The sequence below is a fragment of the Carcharodon carcharias genome, chromosome 10 (assembly GCF_017639515.1).
Source record: "Carcharodon carcharias isolate sCarCar2 chromosome 10, sCarCar2.pri, whole genome shotgun sequence".
NCBI classification, from domain to species: domain Eukaryota; kingdom Metazoa; phylum Chordata; class Chondrichthyes; order Lamniformes; family Lamnidae; genus Carcharodon; species Carcharodon carcharias.
In genome coordinates, this window is record NC_054476.1 from 5849180 (window position 1) to 5862235 (window position 13056).

Below are 13056 nucleotides of genomic sequence, written 5' to 3' on the forward strand. Positions count from 1 at the left end.
TAAGTATTAACTGATTTCAGTAATTTACATCTAGGACCATGCATCCACAATCACTTTTTCTTTACCGGCAATGTGAACGATCTTTACATTGAATGGTTGAAGCAATAGACTCCATCTAACCAGCCTCACATTTCGAGTGTTAAACGTCTCAATAAGCATCCTCTTTTTTTCTAAAAATAAACATAAGAACAAGGATGCTGGGAATCCAAAACAAAAACAGAAACAGAAATACCTGGAAAAACTCAGCAGGTCTGGCAACATCGGCGGAGAAGAGTACAGTTGACGTTTCGAGTCCTCATGACCCTTCAACAGAATTGTTCTGTTGAAGGGTCATGAGGACTCGAAACATCAACTGTACTCTTCTCCGCCGATGCTGCCAGACCTGCTGAGTTTTTCCAGGTAATTCTGTTTCTGTTTTTGTTTTCCTCTTTTTTCCGGTTCTTTATCTCTGCTCCTTTGACCTTCTTTGCTCCTGGTTCTATTCCTTTCCTTGCTTTAGGATTTTGCTCCTTTTTTCTTGATCTTTACTCTTGTCCTGTTCAGCATCATTTCTACTGGATTTAACCCAGTTTACTTTGTTTTTTTTTGTTCCCTGCCTTTGCTGTCAATTTTGATAATTGGTCATCCTTCTCCACATTCTATTTAACAGAAGTCTCAAATTTTGATTCAAGCTCTTTCATTTTGCTGTTAAGCTGCACTAATTTTGATTCCATCTTTTCCTTCCGTTCTGTTAATTTGCTTTTATGCGGGTCTGCTTGTTCAAGAGTTGAAGCTTTCTCTTTCGAAGCAGTTTCAATACTTGCAGATAACTGACCTATTTGGTCCAGCAGCTTTTGTTGTTCCACTTGGTATTGTTTGTTAAGCAATGAAAAGGCTTCTTCCTTAACTGAAAGGCAGACACTGTGCTCAAGCTGCAACTTCAGGTCACTTATTTGTTCCTCCAAGCTCAGGATCAGTAATTCTTTTCCCTTTAGCTGCTCTGTGATGGATTTATGCGCATATGCACTTTCTGACAATTCTTTTCTAAACTACTCGGTGCACATCTCCCTCCCATTTAACACTTGACTGCGGTGTTTCCTCTCTTTCTGGAGTGTGTTCTGTTGTGCTGTAACATTTTGTAGTTCAGATTGCAATGCCTTAAAGTTTTCTTGTCCGTTTATCAGTTATCATGTCATACGGTGTACTGAATCATTTAATAAGGTCTTTTGATTTCTCTTCAAATTTAGTTTCTGGTTCACAAACTCTATTGATCACTTTCACAACTGCTTTTTGTACCTTCTCAATTTGACTTTGGTAGCCTTTAATACGCTCATGAAGGATGTTCATTTTATCAGTACACCTTATATTAAAGCCATTGATTTGTAGCTTTACTTTTGCATTAGCTTCATTAAAAATAATTAATTGCTCTACTTGGCTTTTGAGTTCGCTTGCATTCTGAAGTTCAACAGACTTTTCTTGAAGCTGTTTTCATATTCCTCAGTTTCCTTCAACAAACTGCTAATGAATCTTACCCTGGCTCTGCTCATCTGTTTTTTTTTTTCAGTTCTCTTAGACAGTTTTCTAATTCTGTTCTTTCCAGCGAAGTTTGACTGTTGTCTCTTCAAAGGTCTGCAGTTTATCTTTAAGGGCTGTTTCATTTTCTAACAAAGTATCAATCTGAACTGATGCTTCCTTTAATTCCCCTTGAAGTTGCAGTACTTGCTTGTAAAGCAACCTCCTCTATGAGTTCTGTTATTTTCATAGGTATCTCTTCCTTTTCATTATTGCAGACTTCGAGGTTCTGTTTTAGCTCTCTCAATCCTTGTTGCTTGTGATTAGGTTGCAGCTGGGTCACTGTTTCATTCGTTCCTATAGAGGCTGCCTGTGCCATTCCCACCAGCTCCTCGCTGAACACTTGTTCCTTTTGAATTTCTTCTGCTGCTTTTCCAGCTCTGCCTTTAAATAAATCTCTTGCCAAACACTTCCTTTGAATTATCCTCATCCTTAAAGAAAGTTTTGGCTGCTCTAACATCCGCTCGCGATATTACTTTGACCTTTGGTGATGGACTTTGTTTAGCCATTGCTCTGGTCACCACACACGATGGAAAAATACCAGGAATTTGTTCTTGTAACTGCTCCGGCTCTTTAGCCTCTCTCAGACTTTCCAAAATTATGGGCGAAGCTATAACCTTCACTCCTGTCAAATCATTCCCCAGGAGTAAATCAACTCCATCCAAGGGTAATTTCTTAACCACTCCCACAACCACTGATCCAGACAACAAATCACACTCCAATTGCACTGTGTACAATGGAACCGGGAAATACTCTTCACTTATTCCATTTACCAATACTTTAGCTTCCATTTAACTCTCTGGAGGGAAAACTAGGTCCTTATCGCAAAAGTATTTGAGTCATTCCCTTGTCCCTTAATATAGTTAGCTGCATCATTTGATGAAAAATGAGTTACCCTTCCTTTAGACAAAAAACCTTTTATATCTCTCATCTACCTTATTCACTTCACCTGCATTCACAGCAGTGTTTACCTTCAGATGGTTATTTGTAGTTAAAGCTATCCATGGCATTTTCTTTTTGAGTTCCCTTTTCAGACTCATTCTTACAAACTCCAATAAGTTCCATTGGCTTCCCTCTCAACTTCCAGCATTCTGAACGAATGTGTCCCACTTTATTACAATGAAAACACTGAGGTCTTCGTGTTTCACCTCCTCCCTCAGTGCCTCCCTTCCTGATCTGGGGAGGAGATCTCAAGGTATTCCCGGCTATCTATTCTTTACCCTGGCTACTTGCCTTCCTATCACTCTCCAACTTTCTATCCTTTTCAAATTTATGGGGAGATGGAAAAAACGTTTGGTTTTATGGATAAGCTCATAATCATCTATCATTACTACTGCCTGTCTAGCAGTTGCAACCCTTTGGTCTTCCACATGGGTTCTTATTATAGAAGGTAGAGAGTTTTTAAACTCTTCCAAGAAAATAATCTCTCTGAGAACTTCATAGCTAGTTTCAACTCCTAATGCTCGTATCCACCTGTCAAAACTGCTTTGTTTAAGTCTTTCAGATTCAATGTAAGTTTTTCCAGGCTGTGTCCTTAACTTTCATAACTTTTGTTTGTATGCTTCAAGGACCAATTCATACGCACTCAGAATCACCACATCATAATCCCTAGAAACCTCCTCTGACAGTGAGGCAGAAATTCCCTGTGCTCTACCTGTCAGTTTGCTTTGCATGGGCAATGCCCAGTTTTCATTTGGTCAGTTCATCTGTTTAGCTATCTTCTCAAATGAAACAAAGAATGCTTCAACGTCACTTTCTTCAAATTTCGGAAGAGCTTGTACAGATTTAAACAGCTCCCCGCTGGATTCTGACCTGGACACAAATATCACCTCCTGATGTCTCTTTTTTAACTGCCAACATTCTAAACTGGAATTCTCTGTCTCTCTCTTTTTCTCTTTCCTCCTTTTCTAACCTCACTATTTCTAAATCCCTTTGAAATGTCCTTTCTCGGTCTTTTTCTGCCTGTTCCCTTTCCTCTTCTAATGTAATAATAAAAAAACAAAAACAGAAATACCTGGAAAAACTCAGCAGGTCTGGCAGCATTGGTGGAGAAGAGCCAAGTTGACGTTTCGAGTCCTCATGACCCTTTAACAGAACTAAGTAGAAATAGGAAAGGGGTGAAATATAAACTGATTTGGGGGTGGGAGGGGTGGGGGGAGAAGGTGGGGGTGGGTGGTTGTTGGGACAAGCAAGCAGTGTTAGGAGGAGATAACAAAAAGATGTCACAGACAAAAGAACAAAGAGGTGTTGAAGGTGGTGATATTATCTAAAAGAATGTGCTAATTAATGGTGGACAGCAGCACAAGCAAGGTAGCTGTAGTGGGGATGGGGTGAAATAAACCATGGGTGCAATACATTTAAAAATAATGGAAATAGGTGGGAAAAGAAAAATCTATATAAATTATTGGAAAAAGCAAAAGGAAGGGGGAAAAAATGGAAAGGGGGTGGGGATGGAGGAGGGAGTTCAAGATCTAAAGTTGTTGAATTCAATAGTCAGTCCGGAAGGCTGTAAAGTGCCTCGTCGGAAGATGAGGTGCTGTTCCTCCAGTTTGCGTTGAGCTTCACTGGAACAATGCAGCAGGCCAAGGACAGACATGTGGGCATAACAGCAGGGAAAAAAAGAAAAGAAAAGCCTTTCTATTTCTGCTGCCTTTAACTCAAGTTTTTGTTTTCATCTCCTCTGCTTTTTCAATTTCAAGCTTCTTCACTTCTAACTGAAGTCTCACTACCTCCAGCTGTGATTCACTAGTGTCAGGTATCACTTCCAACTTTAAATGTTGTGCTATACCTTTAATCACCTCTGCTTTCCTTGCTTTGGCAGACACTCCTACTCTTATTTTACTTGCCAATTCAATTAACCTGGCTTTTGGGATCCCTTGTATAATTGTCAGGGACTTCCCTTCCACTTGCAGGAAAGCTTTAGCAGTTGCCAGTGCCATCTTATTTCTGACACTACAAACCTGGTGTTTCCTTTTAGCTTTTCATTACTTACTAAACCTACACCCAAATTGTCGTTGTCTTTAGTTCCAAAGGATCCTGGACTTGAACCCCCAAACTTTGTCACGACTGACTGGGGATAGTGCGCTGTCACTTCAAGCCCCGCTGCTCCCTGAGCTGTGACAAATGTGAGAGGTATAATCAGACCGCTACATTGCCCCAATTCGACCTAATTGCTTAAGTTAGGTTAAAAGAATACAAGCACCAGGTTTGTAAACTTAACAAGTAAATAACTGTTTATTAAATAATTTGTCTGTAACCAGTGGCAAAAGAAAGGTGAACTGCTATCTTTTAACTCTATAACTTAAACACTTCCCCTTCTTAAACCCCTACACACACACACACACACACACACAAACACACAATTTAAGAGTGAGATAAAACAGTTCAATAACATCAATCTGGAGTTCAGGATTAGATGGGTTGACTTTGATTGCTTTCTTCCAGGTTTCTTGCAGGCTGACAGGAGGCGGTCTCCCAGCACTTGCTGTCTGCGGGTCTCTGGTTGAAATTTGCTTTTAACATCTCTACTGGTGATTTTTCCTCTTTTCCTCCTGACAGGGGTCTCTCAAAGAAAGTAAGATTCAGCGATGTGAGGAATAGCCAGCTAGCTACTATGGCACGATTACTGGAGTCTTACAAATTACAGGAGAGAGAGCTTTCAGGCCTTTTCGCTTTCCAGGCTAGGCACTGATCTACTGCACTATCCTCACACAGAAACCAGCCACTTGGTCAGGAGCCAATCAAAACACTGTCGCTAGAGGCAGTTCCCTGTTAAACCAGGTCTCCATTCCAGCACCATTCTGTCCAAGCTGGCACACGCTGTTCCAGGGAACAGCAGAATTGTAAATTTTGTTTTTCCTGCTCCAGCGAACATCTTTTAAGCTGCAGCCATGGTAGTTTTTAAAGACACAGTCCAATTTTAAAGCCACAGTCCAAGAAAAATAAAATAGGTTCTTTACAACTTCGTGTGCTAATATAAACATGGAATATTAAGAGGACACAGATGTTAAATAAAAAGGAGATGGGCTGCTAGATCACCTTTTAACTAACAACATAAATTTTGCAGAAAACAACGGTGAAATTTGTTTTAAGATAATTTCTCACTAATTCTTCTTCCATTTATAAAATTTTACAATCTGCATAATTTAATGAGATCTCCCTTAACCTTCTCCTTTCTAAACTGTGGGTGGAATTTTCCAGCCGCCCTGATGGGTGGGGGTGGGGGGAACAATGCGGTGGGAGCCGAAACTTTGGTTTGTTGCCAGGATAAAACAATGGCATGAACATGCACTCCCGCCTGTCATGGGGGTCACTATTCCCACCAGAGGCCAGCGTGAAACCACTTTGCATCCCATTAGGGATGTAGGTGAAGGCCCAACGGGAATATTCCCCCCGTTAAATCATCCGCGCCACTCGTGGGGTTTCACGCCGGTCCAGAACACATCTGGGTCATCATGGAGTGGAGATGCCAGCCCTTCCCTGAAGAAGGCCTGGGGAAAACTGGAGGCCTCGAGTGACCGTGGACCCTGGAACACCAGGTGCAGCAGCGGGTGGGTGGCGCATCAACCATGAGCACCTCAAGCTGCAGCCTCTTCCAGGAGGTGGATCCTACTACCCACCAATATGTGTGTCTCTGCGCTGGTGGCAAGGCTTTAGGACTATGTCTTTAATTTAAGGTAACATGAATGGGGTCATGTGACCTGTTCTGAAGTCAGCCTGACGGAAAGCCTGGGTGGTTTCACTGTTAGAGATTAAACGAGGCCCAGATTGTTTTACTGGGAAGAAGGTGCAAGGTGTTTACACTTGGAGTTAATGGCAGCAGCATATGTGCTAATAGTGGATGGAGTTTGGGGTGGGTGGAAGAGCATGGCTTGGCATCGAGGACATAGGGGGTGAGTGGGGAGGGGTCATAGATGGCATGAGGAGCAAATTCTGAACTTAGCTTTTAAAGGGTCCCCTCATGCAGACTGGGGTTCATGACTCCTCACAGGAGCCATGAACCAAGACTCTTAATAAACCTGGCTTGACTCCGTGAAGACTGTGAATGAGGGGGAGGTACCTACGTCCACAATGGAGCCGACCAGTTCGGGGGTGCCAGGCGTGGGAATTTCAACAGGGTGGGCCAGCCCACACCCTTTAAAGGCACTTCCAAAATTCAGATGTCCCAGGAAAAGGGTGGCTAAGGAATTGGGACACGGCCGCCATCTTTCAAGGGCTCTCGAGTCAGGGAAAACCCAGACCTTTGTCTGAAAGATATGATTCTGTGGGTAAGGCTGTGTCAGGCTGTTGTTTGGCTAGTTTGTGGGACACAAGTTCCTGGATGTCAATGAGGAGAACTTTGGAGGATCAACTCAGTTTGCATTTGTTGTGCCTGGTGCCTAAGTCAATGCCGGCTGCTCAGAATTGCTCTATTCTTATTCAATCTTTTCATAGCAGTTTTGTTTTTTCCATGGGATGTGGACATCGCTGGCAGGGCCAGCATGTAGTGCCCATCCCTAATTGCCCTTGGGCACTGATTGGCTTGCCAGGCTGTTCCAGTGGAAATTTAAGAGTCAACCACATTGCTGTGGGCCTGGGGTCTCATGTAGGCCCTGACCAGCTAAAAAGCAGCAGATCTCCTCCTCTAAAGGACATTAGCGAACCAGGTGGGTTTTTATGACAATTGACAATGGTTTCATGGTCATCATGAGACTTTTAAATGCAGATTTCTTTTATTGAATTCAAGTTTCACCATCTGCCGTGGTGGGATTTGAGCACAGGTCCCCCAAGGATTACCGTGGGTATCTGGATTTCTAGCCCGGTGACAATATCCCAATGCCACCACCTCCCCCAACTAAGTGGCTTACAAGGCCATTTTGGGGGGCAGTTAAGATTCAATCACAATGCTACGGGTTTTAAGTCACATGTAGGCCAGACTGTTTAAGGGCAGTAAATTTCCTTCCCTAAAGGATCAATCAGATGAGATTCTACAACAATCCCCAGTAGCTTTAGGATCACCATTACTGAGTTCAGCCTTTTACTTGTAATTGCAGATTTATTTAGTTAACTGAATTTGAACTCTCCGGATGCCAAGGTGGGATCTGAACTCCAATCCGGTAGCCACCATGCTACCATTGGCTGGCTTGGCCACATAGCCATCATCAATAAGCGACTCAGATACATTGAACATTCTCAGCCACAGCACTTCAGCTTTACTTCAACTGAAACACGTCTGGATACTTCAAAATAATATTCCAGAGAGCGTTGTTAAAAAGAATAAACCACAGAAATGCACCAACTATGCTAGTGAATTAACAGTCTCCTCTAGAACATAAATACAACCAGCAGATAATGCATTGAGAAGAATGGGTGTCTGGCAACATATGTGCATGAAAATAAGAAGTGGGATTATGGATCTAGGATACACAAGAGGTTACTTATCTGTGAGGGATAGTGTATCAAAATCCAAATCCAATATTTCTCCTGCTTGCCATCAAAACATGTCTAGAATCAAATTAAATCTGGTCAGCATGGACATTTGATCGAGATGGGAGTTCTTCAATATCCGGAGCAAAATCTTTGGTTTTAAACATTAAACTTGTAAGATTCAGGGAGCAAGCTCAATTTCTGAGCAAGCTCAATTTCTGAGAACATTAATACCCGTGAAAGCTCTGAAACAAAATTTAAAGCAATTATTGCAGTCCTTTTCATTGCCCATATCTCACTAAAATAGTTATCAGAAACATTAAGGAGGTAAGTCGTTCCATATTTTTCCTTAAAAATAAAACTCTTGAAGCTAATTTAGCATTATTATTTGCTGTCCGTGTCATTACAATGCTGATAACATAGGTACAGAAACTGGCTTGGAAAAATAACTGTACTAAATAATATGAAGAAAGTATATCATTACACAGTAAAGTCATCAAAATCTCCAACTGTCATGCTCTTCCGCGAATCCAAAAATCCACACCTTTTTCTCCTCAAAGTCCCACAAAACCTAAAACTACCTATCCTGTGTTCCAGCAAAATTGCCTTCAATGTTGGCTTCAGGCCCCGTGAACTCCCACGGCATCGGGTCAAACACAGGCAAGGTAGCCTCCTGCTGATTGCCACTTACCACTGGCCCCTCAGCTGACGAGTCAGTATTCCTCCATGTTCAACACCACATGGAGGAAGCACTGAGGGTGGCAAGAGCTCCAGGTGGGAGACTTCAATGTCCATCACCAAGAGTGGCTCGGTAGCACTACTACTGACAGAGCTGGCCAAGATCTAAAGCACACAGCTGATGTAGTTGCTAGACTGCATCCACGGCAGGTGGTGATGGAACCAAAAAAAGGAAAAACACACTTGACCTCTGGCTCACTAAGCTGCCTGCCGCAGATGCATCAGTCTATGAAAGTATCGGTAGGAATGACCACCGCACAGTCCTTGTGGAAACAAAGCTCCATCTTTACCTTGAGGAAACCCTCAATTGTGTTGTGTGGCACTACCACTGTGCTAAATGGGATGGATTTTGAACAGATCTATCAGCTCAAGACTGGGCATTCATGAGGCGCTGTGGGCCATCATCAGCAGCAGAATTGTACTCAAACACAATCTATAATCTCATGGCCCGGCATATCCCCCCCTCTACCACTCCCATCAAGGCATGGGATCAATCCTGGTTCAATGAAGAGTTCAAGAGGACATGCCTGAAAATGAGGTGTCAACCTGGTGAAGCTATAACACAGGACAACTTGCATGCCAGACAGCATAAGTAACATGTGATAGAATTAAACGATCCCACAACCAACGGATCAGATCTAAACTCTGCGATCCTGCCACCTTTAGTCGTGGATAGTGGTGAACAATTAAACAACTCAAAACAAAAACAGAATTACCTGGAAAAACTCAGCAGGTCTGGCAGCATCGGCGGAGAAGAAAAGAGTTGACGTTTCGAGTCCTCATGACCCTTCGACAGAACTTGAGTTCGAGTCCAGGAAAGAGCTGAAATATAAGCTGGTTTAAGGTGTGTGTGTGGGGGGCGGAGAGATAGAGAGACAGAGAGATGGAGGGGGTTGGTGTGGTTGTAGGGACAAACAAGCAGTGATAGAAGCAGATCATCAAAAGATGTCAACGACAATAGTACAATAGAACACATAGGTGTTAAAGTTAAAGTTGGTGATATTATCTAAACGAATGTGCTAATTAAGAATGGATGGTAGGGCACTCAAGGTATAGCTCTAGTGGGTTTTTTTAATTTATTTATTTATTTTTTTTTATAGAATGGAAATAGGTGGGAAAAGGAAAATCTTTATAATTTATTGGAAAAAAAAAGAAGGGGGAAACAGAAAGGGGGTGGGGATGGGGGAGGGAGCTCACGACCTAAAGTTGTTGAATTCAATATTCAGTCCGGAAGGCTGTAAGTCCCTAGTCGGAAGATGAGGTGTTGTTCCTCCAGTTTGCGTTGGGCTTCACTGGAACAATGCAGCAAGCCAAGGACAGACATGTGGGCAAGAGAGCAGGGTGGAGTGTTGAAAATGGCAAGCGACAGGGAGGTTTGGGTCATTCTTGCGGACAGACCGCAGGTGTTCTGCAAAGCGGTCGCCCAGTTTACGTTTGGTCTCTCCAATGTAGAGGAGACCACATTGGGAGCAACGAATGCAGTAGACTAAGTTGGGGGAAATGCAAGTGAAATGCTGCTTCACTTGAAAGGAGTGTTTGGGTCCTTGGACGGTGAGGAGAGAGGAAGTGAAGGGGCAGGTGTTGCATCTTTTGCGTGGGCATGGGGTTGTGCCATAGGAGGGGGTTGAGGAGTAGGGGGTGATGGAGGCAGTGGACCAGGGTGTCCCGGAGGGAGCGATCCCTACGGAATGCCGATAAGGGGGGTGAAGGGAAGATGTGTTTGGTAGTGGCATCATGCTGGAGTTGGCGGAAATGGCGGAGGATGATCCTTTGAATGCGGAGGCTGGTGGGGTGATAAGTGAGGACAAGGGGGACCCTATCATGTTTCTGGGAGGGAGGAGAAGGTGTGAGGGCGGATGCGCGGGAGATGGGCCGGACACGGTTGAGGGCCCTGTCAACGACCGTGGGTGGAAAACCTCGATTAAGGAAGAAGGAAGACATGTCAGAGGAACTGTTTTTGAATGTAGCATCATCGGAACAGATGCGACGGAGGCGAAGGGGAGAAACTCACTAGGGGAGAAAGCTCCACAAATATCCCCATCCTTGATGATAGAGGAGCCCATTACAAAAGACAAGGCCGAAGCATTTACAGGCCAGAAGTGCTGAATGTATGATCCATCTCGGTCTCATCTAGAGGTCCCCAGTATCACATATGCCAGTCTTCAGCCAATTCAATTCACTTCAAGTGAAATTAAGAAATAGCTGAAGGCACTGGATACTGAAAAGGCGATTGGCCCTGATAATATTCCGGCAATATTACTGAAGACTTGTGCTCCAGAACTTGCCGCGCCCCTGGCCAAGCTGTTCAAGTGCAGCTACAACACTGGCATCAACCCGGCTATGTGGAAAATTGCCCAGGTATGTCCTGTGCGCAATAAAGCAGAACAAACCCATCTCAGCCAACTACTGCCCAGTCAGTCTACTCTCAATCATCAGCAAAGTGATAGAAGGGGACATCAACAGTGCTGTGAAGCGGCACTTGCTTAGCAATAACCTGCTCACTGATGCCCAGTTTGGGTTCTGCCAGGGTCACTCAGCTCCTAACCTCGTTACAGCCTTGGTTCAAACATGGACAAAAGAGCTGAACTCTTGAGGTGAGGTGAGAGTGACAGCATTTGACATCAAGGTAGCATTTGACCAAGTGTGGCATCTAGAAGCCCCAGCAAAACTGGAGGCAATGGGAATCGGAGGGAAACTCTCCATTGGTTGGAGTCATACCCAGCACAAAAGGTTGTGATTATTGGATGTCAGTCATCTCAGCTCCAGGACATCACTGCAAGAGTTCCTCAGGATAGTGTCCTAGGCCAAACCACTTTCAGCTCTTTCATCAATGACCTTCCTTCCATCATGAGGTCAGAAGTGGGGATGTTCACTGATGTTTGCACAACGTTCAGCACCATTCAGGATTCCTCAGATACTGAAGCAGTTCATGTCCAAATGCAGCAAGACCTGGACAATATGCAAGCTTGGGCTGACAAGTGGCAAGTGACATTTGTACCACACAAGTGCCAAGCAATGACAATCAACCATTGCCCTTCGGCATTCAAAGGCATTACTATCATTGAATTGCCCACTGCCAACATCCTGGGGGTTACCATTGGCCAGAAACTGAATTGGACTATCCATATAAATACTGTGGCTACAAGAGCTGTTGAGAGGTTAGGAATCCTATAATAACTCACCTCCTGACCTCCCAAAGCCTGTAAACCATCTACAATGCACAAGTCAGGAGTGTGATGGAATACTCTGTACTTACCTGGATGAGTGCAGCTCCAACAACACTCAAGAAGCTTGACACCATCCAGGACAAAGCAGCCCGCTCGATTAGCACCCCACCCACACATGTTCACTGCCTCCACCAGTGACGTACAGTGGCAGCAGTGTGCACCATCTACAAGATGTACTGCAGGAACTCACCAAGGCTCCTTTGACAGCACCTTCCAAACTCATGGCCACTATTATCCAGAAAAACAAGGGCAGCAGATGCATGGAAACAGCAGCACCTGGAAGTTCCCATCCAGGTTTCACATCATCATGACTTGGAAATATATCGCTGTTCCTTCACTGTCCCTGAGTCAAAATCCTGGAACTCCTTCCCTAATAGTACTGTGGGTGCCCCTACACACTTGGACTGCAGCAGCTCAAGAAGGCAGCTCACCACCACCTTCTCAAAGGCAATTATTGCTGGCTTAGCCTGCAACGCTTGCATCCCATGAACGAATATTTTTTTTTAAATTCTCAGTCACCATCTTAGAATTGACTCCCAAAACCAGTTTCTCTTTCTGCTTGTTCTTGCATTCACACTGTGCTCATCTACATCTGGATTATCCAGTCATCCTAAGCTCCCTTGGCTCTGACACCAAGGGGTAATTGTTCAACATATCTCTCCTAAAACGACTTTGGTTTTTCTACCTTGTTGCCTGCCTTCATTATGCCTCCTAAACAACCTTCCATTCACCTGGGCCATAAATACTTTCTCCTGCACTTCACTTGCCCCCCCCATTTCCTATTTACTGTCTGCTTCACTGCCTTATAATGCGCCCAGGTATTTTTTAATAACATGAACTCTATATAGATGCAAATTGTTATCAGTGCTATTAAAATAATAAGCTTCCTGATGCACACTGGCTGGCTTAATAACTGTATCTCGACAACTTTTAGTTCGGTTAGATGTTGACCTTGGTAATTCTTCATTGTGATTTCCCTGATGACAAATCATTTAAGGGGACACTGTCTTCAAAAGTGGAACCTTCCTTTTGTTTATAAACAAGTAGCATGTGGCAAATTATATTGACATACATCAGTTTGCTACTTGGAAGTGTCAGCGTTGCAGCCAAAATGATGGGTGGCTCTTCTTTTACC